Here is an 8,802-nt window from a genome sequence, read left to right on the forward strand (position 1 = left end):
CGCCGCTCCTCGCCGAGGTAGCGGCGCGGCTCCGAGAGAAAAAAAAAAAAAAAAAACCAAACAAAAACCCACCCACCCAGAAAAGGGCAGCCCCGTGAGGAGCCCGCTGGCCACCGTCCCTGCCGGGGAGACGAGAACCGGCGGCGGCCCCGCCGGTCCCGGGCCGGGCCGCCCGCCTGCCTCAGCCCGCCCGCCGCCGGCACCAGGCGCTCCCTGCCGCGGCCGAGCGCCGGGCCGCCACATCCCCCCCGACCGGGCCGCTGCCCGCCGGCCCCCCGGCCGCCCTTCAGCCCGAGCGCGCCGCCGCACGTCCCGGCCCGAAAGTCTTCCGGGGCTCCCGGCGAAGGCTCCGCACCTCCACGGCCGCTCCAGCGCGCCGCGCGGGCCGGCAGTGAACCCGCCTTTCCCGGGCCGGATGCGTCCTCTGCCCCTACGCACGAGGCCGGAAGCCCCGCCCCTAGGGGGTCAAAGCCGCTTCTGCGCATGCGCCGCCCTCGGTCGGCCAGCAAGGCTTCTGCGCATGCGCCAAAGCGGGATTGCGTCATCTGCCCGTACGCCCGAGGCCGGAAGCCCCGCCCCCTTCGGCGTCAAGCCGCGTCTGCGCATGCGCTGCCCTTAGTTTGCCAGAAAGCCCTTCTGCGCATGCGTCGAGGCATGTTGCGTCATCGGGCTGCGACGAGGCCGGAAGCCCCGCCCCCTTCGGCGTCAAGCCGCGTCTGCGCATGCGCTGCCCTTACTTTGCCAGAAACCCCTTCTGCGCATGCGCCGAAGCCGGATTGCGTCATCGGCCCGCGACGTGCCCGGAGGCCACGCCCCCTTCGGCGTCAAGCCGCGTCTGCGCATGCGCTGCCCTTACTCCGCCTGGGGGGGGGCGCGGTGCTGCCACCTGGCGAAAAAATTTGGGTACTGCAGCCCGTCCAGCTAACGGACTGCACAGTTTATTATAGAGGCACGGCATCAAGAAGGGAACTCTGCCCACGGCCCGTTAGGAAGTTGCCTGGCTTCCCATCCCGGTGGATGAAGTTCCGGCAGCGAACATTCTCGATTCGACTAGTCTAGAGAAAAAGAAAAAAAAAATAAAAAATAATAATCACTCGAGAGACCAGGCATACGCTTTTTTTTCCCCCTTATAAAAACACTAGCAACAGTGCCTGAACGGGAAAAGGGGTCACGAAAGTTTTTCTTGTAAAATGGAAGGGCACGAAAGAGAACAGAATTCGACAGACGAGACGTAAACCTCTGCAGCTCTTTCCCCGTGCCTATCGGACATCGGTTTCCAAAAGCTTTCTCGGGTGAGCGCCTTTTGTCTTTGAGCAGTGCAACAGACGCTTTGCAAACAGCACAAGTCTGCTTTTGAACCATCGTTTCAGACTTTGCAATCACTTGAGATGGGGCGCTTTGTACTTAAGAGAAACAAAACCCGCTCTGAGTCTTCCCTTTAACGATACAGGCCTATTCCCCTTTCCCTTAGAGAAACAACCTACTCGCTTCTGAGCTCTCGAGGAATCTTAACACTCCCAACACACTGCGCCGTCAAGATCAACAAAGCAGTTTCCTACCACGTTGCCAGCGAGCGATAGGACCGTCTCGAGACGAAGTTTCCTCGGACAAAAACCAGAGAGATCTATCTTCAAGACTCGGTCCAAACGGCTCCGTCACCGTCCAATCGCAGTCCCCTTCGGCTCCACACCACTGCCTTGTGGGAACGCCCCCTAGAAAAAAAGAAACGCTTTCATCAGGGTAACAAGCAGAATACAGCTCTAGCCTTGAGGACGGCTGGCACGCACACGGCCTGTATCGCCGCGGTCCCCTCCCCGAGCCGCAGCTCAGCGCGCGCCGACAGCGGTGACGGAGGAGGCGCTGAAGGCGAAAAGCCGAAAGCCAACCCCCCGAAGCCCAGAACCGTGCTCAGGAACCCAGGAGTTAAGCCGAAAACCGGTTGAAAGAGCTGCCTCCTACCTGCTCCCCCGCCACCTCTCCCCCTCCGAGGTCAGCACCTTTCCTCGCGATCCCTTTTCGCAAACAAAAGACGGACGCCTGCGGTCTCAGCTCGGTACCGAAGCACCACGATGCGCTTGCCGGCGGCGTGCTCCCTCACAAGGCTGACAGCTTCTCTGCACGCAACAGCCGAGGCCCTGTGAAAGGGGAGGAAGGCAAACACCGATCACGTCTCGCCGGGGTCAGGAGGGAGTCGGGGTGCGCCGCAGTCAGAGCCCAGCGCCTTCCCCAGAGGAATTACCGGGGCACAACAAGAGGCAGGAGCGATCGGCAGACAGGCAGGTAACACGCACGGCAGCGATACCCACGGCAGACTGGCAGGACGCTTCCAGCCGCTTCACCCCGCCGCTTTGTTTCGAATTTCGTTACAAGGCAGTCCGATTCTTAAGGCTCACTCTGCTTTGAAGAGCTGCTGGAGAAAGGCTAACACGTGGCATCGGCGTTACCGTCGGAATTCCGGCGTAAAAATCACGGCAAAGCCGTGCCTTGTCAAGCGGCTTCCCAAGCAGGCTCTGGAGCCTTTCCACGAGACGGGCAAAGCCGGAGTCCCGCGGGAACCCTGTGCCAGCTCCGTCAGTACGGCCGAGCCCTCCGACAAAGCGCACCGCCGTACGGAAACGTCAAGCGGGTTTATACCTCGGGCTCCTTTACAGCCTCGGAAAACAACACTGCCCGGCCGGACGCGCTGCTTGAAGCGCCTAGCAGGCCCGGCTGCGTTACCACCAGGGACCGACAGTTCCTCCCCGGCCGTTGCCCGAGCCGCAGCGCAGCACTCGGAGGCGGCGGGCACACGGAGCCTCGCGGGCCCTCGGCGGCTACAAAAGGGATCCCTCCGTAGTCAGCAGTCCGACTCGCAAGCACGAGGCACGCGTGGCGAGGTAACATCTCGAGCGACCTTCGGTTCCGCTCCCCTTGACTTGTCGACGGACGCTTCCGGACGAACCTAGGGACAAAGGGAAAACAAAAGGCCCCGGTTTCGCGGGGAAGCAAACCAAAAGGCCTCTTCCCCTCGGCTGCTCCGGCCCCGGAGCTGACTGTCACGACACAAGACCAGCCAGACACCTGAGCTGCTGCTGCCTCCCAGCCCTCCCCGGCAGTTAAAAGGCTTGCGGAGAAAGCAGCAGTCGGGGGCGACGGCTGGGGATTCCGCTGCCGGCTGCCTTTTCTTGCTCTGGCCCGCTCGCAGGGGCGGGAAGAGGCTCCTGAGCCACACACACACACACCCCCCCGGGACAGCGTTACCGCAGCCCCCGGGGCAGCCTCTCTGCGGCCCGCGGGGGCCGGCAGCCCCAGCCGGCTGCCACGGCTCAGGCCAGCGGCTGGGGGAAAGACAAAGCCCCGCGCAGGGCTGCGGCGGCTGCCCGGGCAGCCCGGAGGCGGCGGCGGGTGGGCGGCGGGGCGGCGCGGGCCGACCCCTCTCCCGGACGCCGCCGCCGCCACAAGCGAGCACCGGGGCCGCCCCGCCGCCGCTCCTCGCCGAGGTAGCGGCGCGGCTCCGAGAGAAAAAAAAAAAAAAAAACCAAACAAAAACCCACCCACCCAGAAAAGGGCAGCCCCGTGAGGAGCCCGCTGGCCACCGTCCCTGCCGGGGAGACGAGAACCGGCGGCGGCCCCGCCGGTCCCGGGCCGGGCCGCCCGCCTGCCTCAGCCCGCCCGCCGCCGGCACCAGGCGCTCCCTGCCGCGGCCGAGCGCCGGGCCGCCACATCCCCCCCGACCGGGCCGCTGCCCGCCGGCCCCCCGGCCGCCCTTCAGCCCGAGCGCGCCGCCGCACGTCCCGGCCCGAAAGTCTTCCGGGGCTCCCGGCGAAGGCTCCGCACCTCCACGGCCGCTCCAGCGCGCCGCGCGGGCCGGCAGTGAACCCGCCTTTCCCGGGCCGGATGCGTCCTCTGCCCCTACGCACGAGGCCGGAAGCCCCGCCCCTAGGGGGTCAAAGCCGCTTCTGCGCATGCGCCGCCCTCGGTCGGCCAGCAAGGCTTCTGCGCATGCGCCAAAGCGGGATTGCGTCATCTGCCCGTACGCCCGAGGCCGGAAGCCCCGCCCCCTTCGGCGTCAAGCCGCGTCTGCGCATGCGCTGCCCTTAGTTTGCCAGAAAGCCCTTCTGCGCATGCGTCGAGGCGTGTTGCGTCATCGGGCTGCGACGAGGCCGGAAGCCCCGCCCCCTTCGGCGTCAAGCCGCGTCTGCGCATGCGCTGCCCTTACTTTGCCAGAAACCCCTTCTGCGCATGCGCCGAAGCCGGATTACGTCATCGGCCCGCGACGTGCCCGGAGGCCACGCCCCCTTCGGCGTCAAGCCGCGTCTGCGCATGCGCTGCCCTTACTCCGCCTGGGGGGGCGCGGTGCTGCCACCTGGCGAAAAAATTTGGGTACTGCAGCCCGTCCAGCTAACGGACTGCACAGTTTATTATAGAGGCACGGCATCAAGAAGGGAACTCTGCCCACGGCCCGTTAGGAAGTTGCCTGGCTTCCCATCCCGGTGGATGAAGTTCCGGCAGCGAACATTCTCGATTCGACTAGTCTAGCGAAAAAGAAAAAAAAAATAAAAAATAATAATCACTCGAGAGACCAGGCATACGCTTTTTTTTCCCCCTTATAAAAACACTAGCAACAGTGCCTGAACGGGAAAAGGGGTCACGAAAGTTTTTATTGTAAAATGGAAGGGCACGAAAGAGAACAGAATTCGACAGACGAGACGTAAACCTCTGCAGCTCTTTCCCCGTGCCTATCGGACATCGGTTTCCAAAAGCTTTCTCGGGTGAGCGCCTTTTGTCTTTGAGCAGTGCAACAGACGCTTTGCAAACAGCACAAGTCTGCTTTTGAACCATCGTTTCAGACTTTGCAATCACTTGAGATGGGGCGCTTTGTACTTAAGAGAAACAAAACCCGCTCTGAGTCTTCCCTTTAACGATACAGGCCTATCCCCCTTTCCCTTAGAGAAACAACCTACTCGCTTCTGAGCTCTCGAGGAATCTTAACACTCCCAACACACTGCGCCGTCAAGATCAACAAAGCAGTTTCCTACCACGTTGCCAGCGAGCGATAGGACCGTCTCGAGACGAAGTTTCCTCGGACAAAAACCAGAGAGATCTATCTTCAAGACTCGGTCCAAACGGGCTCCGTCACCGTTCCATCGCAGTCCCCTTCGGCTCCACACCACTGCCTTGTGGGAACGCCCCCTAGAAAAAAAGAAACGCTTTCATCAGGGTAACAAGCAGAATACAGCTCTAGCCTTGAGGACGGCTGGCACGCACACGGCCTGTATCGCCGCGGTCCCCTCCCCGAGCCGCAGCTCAGCGCGCGCCGACAGCGGTGACGGAGGAGGCGCTGAAGGCGAAAAGCCGAAAGCCAACCCCCCGAAGCCCAGAACCGTGCTCAGGAACCCAGGAGTTAAGCCGAAAACCGGTTGAAAGAGCTGCCTCCTACCTGTTCCCCCGCCACCTCTCCCCCTCCGAGGTCAGCACCTTTCCTCGCGATCCCTTTTCGCAAACAAAAGACGGACGCCTGCGGTCTCAGCTCGGTACCGAAGCACCACGACGCGCTTGCCGGCGGCGTGCTCCCTCACAAGGCTGACAGCTTCTCTGCACGCAACAGCCGAGGCCCTGTGAAAGGGGAGGAAGGCAAACACCGATCACGTCTCGCCGGGGTCAGGAGGGAGTCGGGGTGCGCCGCAGTCAGAGCCCAGCGCCTTCCCCAGAGGAATTACCGGGGCACAACAAGAGGCAGGAGCGATCGGCAGACAGGCAGGTAACACGCACGGCAGCGATACCCACGGCAGACTGGCAGGACGCTTCCAGCCGCTTCACCCCGCCGCTTTGTTTCGAATTTCGTTAAAAGGCAGTCCGATTCTTAAGGCTCACTCTGCTTTGAAGAGCTGCTGGAGAAAGGCTAACACGTGGCATCGGCGTTACCGTCGGAATTCCGGCGTAAAAATCACGGCAAAGCCGTGCCTTGTCAAGCGGCTTCCCAAGCAGGCTCTGGAGCCTTTCCACGAGACGGGCAAAGCCGGAGTCCCGCGGGAACCCTGTGCCAGCTCCGTCAGTACGGCCGAGCCCTCCGACAAAGCGCACCGCCGTACGGAAACGTCAAGCGGGTTTATACCTCGGGCTCCTTTACAGCCTCGGAAAACAACACTGCCCGGCCGGACGCGCTGCTTGAAGCGCCTAGCAGGCCCGGCTGCGTTACCACCAGGGACCGACAGTTCCTCCCCGGCCGTTGCCCGAGCCGCAGCGCAGCACTCGGAAGCGGCGGGCACACGGAGCCTCGCGGGCCCTCGGCGGCTACAAAAGGGATCCCTCCGTAGTCAGCAGTCCGACTCGCAAGCACGAGGCACGCGTGGCGAGGTAACATCTCGAGCGACCTTCGGTTCCGCTCCCCTTGACTTGTCGACGGACGCTTCCGGACGAACCTAGGGACAAAGGGAAAACAAAAGGCCCCGGTTTCGCGGGGAAGCAAACCAAAAGGCCTCTTCCCCTCGGCTGCTCCGGCCCCGGAGCTGACTGTCACGACACAAGACCAGCCAGACACCTGAGCTGCTGCTGCCTCCCAGCCCTCCCCGGCAGTTAAAAGGCTTGCGGAGAAAGCAGCAGTCGGGGGCGACGGCTGGGGATTCCGCTGCCGGCTGCCTTTTCTCGCTCTGGCCCGCTCGCAGGGGCGGGAAGAGGCTCCTGAGCCACACACACACACACCCCCCCGGGACAGCGTTACCGCAGCCCCCGGGGCAGCCTCTCTGCGGCCCGCGGGGGCCGGCAGCCCCAGCCGGCTGCCACGGCTCAGGCCAGCGGCTGGGGGAAAGACAAAGCCCCGCGCAGGGCTGCGGCGGCTGCCCGGGCAGCCCGGAGGCGGCGGCGGGTGGGCGGCGGGGCGGCGCGGGCCGACCCCTCTCCCGGACGCCGCCGCCGCCACAAGCGAGCACCGGGGCCGCCCCGCCGCCGCTCCTCGCCGAGGTAGCGGCGCGGCTCCGAGAGAAAAAAAAAAAAAAAAACCAAACAAAAACCCACCCACCCAGAAAACGGCAGCCCCGTGAGGAGCCCGCTGGCCACCGTCCCTGCCGGGGAGACGAGAACCGGCGGCGGCCCCGCCGGTCCCGGGCCGGGCCGCCCGCCTGCCTCAGCCCGCCCGCCGCCGGCACCAGGCGCTCCCTGCCGCGGCCGAGCGCCGGGCCGCCACATCCCCCCCGACCGGGCCGCTGCCCGCCGGCCCCCCGGCCGCCCTTCAGCCCGAGCGCGCCGCCGCACGTCCCGGCCCGAAAGTCTTCCGGGGCTCCCGGCGAAGGCTCCGCACCTCCACGGCCGCTCCAGCGCGCCGCGCGGGCCGGCAGTGAACCCGCCTTTCCCGGGCCGGATGCGTCCTCTGCCCCTACGCACGAGGCCGGAAGCCCCGCCCCTAGGGGGTCAAAGCCGCTTCTGCGCATGCGCCGCCCTCGGTCGGCCAGCAAGGCTTCTGCGCATGCGCCAAAGCGGGATTGCGTCATCTGCCCGTACGCCCGAGGCCGGAAGCCCCGCCCCCTTCGGCGTCAAGCCGCGTCTGCGCATGCGCTGCCCTTAGTTTGCCAGAAAGCCCTTCTGCGCATGCGTCGAGGCGTGTTGCGTCATCGGGCTGCGACGAGGCCGGAAGCCCCGCCCCCTTCGGCGTCAAGCCGCGTCTGCGCATGCGCTGCCCTTACTTTGCCAGAAACCCCTTCTGCGCATGCGCCGAAGCCGGATTACGTCATCGGCCCGCGACGTGCCCGGAGGCCACGCCCCCTTCGGCGTCAAGCCGCGTCTGCGCATGCGCTGCCCTTACTCCGCCTGGGGGGGCGCGGTGCTGCCACCTGGCGAAAAAATTTGGGTACTGCAGCCCGTCCAGCTAACGGACTGCACAGTTTATTATAGAGGCACGGCATCAAGAAGGGAACTCTGCCCACGGCCCGTTAGGAAGTTGCCTGGCTTCCCATCCCGGTGGATGAAGTTCCGGCAGCGAACATTCTCGATTCGACTAGTCTAGAGAAAAAGAAAAAAAAAATAAAAAATAATAATCACTCGAGAGACTAGGCATACGCTTTTTTTTCCCCCTTATAAAAACACTAGCAACAGTGCCTGAACGGGAAAAGGGGTCACGAAAGTTTTTATTGTAAAATGGAAGGGCACGAAAGAGAACAGAATTCGACAGACGAGACGTAAACCTCTGCAGCTCTTTCCCCGTGCCTATCGGACATCGGTTTCCAAAAGCTTTCTCGGGTGAGCGCCTTTTGTCTTTGAGCAGTGCAACAGACGCTTTGCAAACAGCACAAGTCTGCTTTTGAACCATCGTTTCAGACTTTGCAATCACTTGAGATGGGGCGCTTTGTACTTAAGAGAAACAAAACCCGCTCTGAGTCTTCCCTTTAACGATACAGGCCTATCCCCCTTTCCCTTAGAGAAACAACCTACTCGCTTCTGAGCTCTCGAGGAATCTTAACACTCCCAACACACTGCGCCGTCAAGATCAACAAAGCAGTTTCCTACCACGTTGCCAGCGAGCGATAGGACCGTCTCGAGACGAAGTTTCCTCGGACAAAAACCAGAGAGATCTATCTTCAAGACTCGGTCCAAACGGGCTCCGTCACCGTTCCATCGCAGTCCCCTTCGGCTCCACACCACTGCCTTGTGGGAACGCCCCCTAGAAAAAAAGAAACGCTTTCATCAGGGTAACAAGCAGAATACAGCTCTAGCCTTGAGGACGGCTGGCACGCACACGGCCTGTATCGCCGCGGTCCCCTCCCCGAGCCGCAGCTCAGCGCGCGCCGACAGCGGTGACGGAGGAGGCGCTGAAGGCGAAAAGCCGAAAGC

The sequence above is a fragment of the Falco peregrinus genome, unplaced genomic scaffold (assembly GCF_023634155.1).
Source record: "Falco peregrinus isolate bFalPer1 unplaced genomic scaffold, bFalPer1.pri scaffold_105, whole genome shotgun sequence".
Lineage (NCBI taxonomy): Eukaryota > Metazoa > Chordata > Aves > Falconiformes > Falconidae > Falco > Falco peregrinus.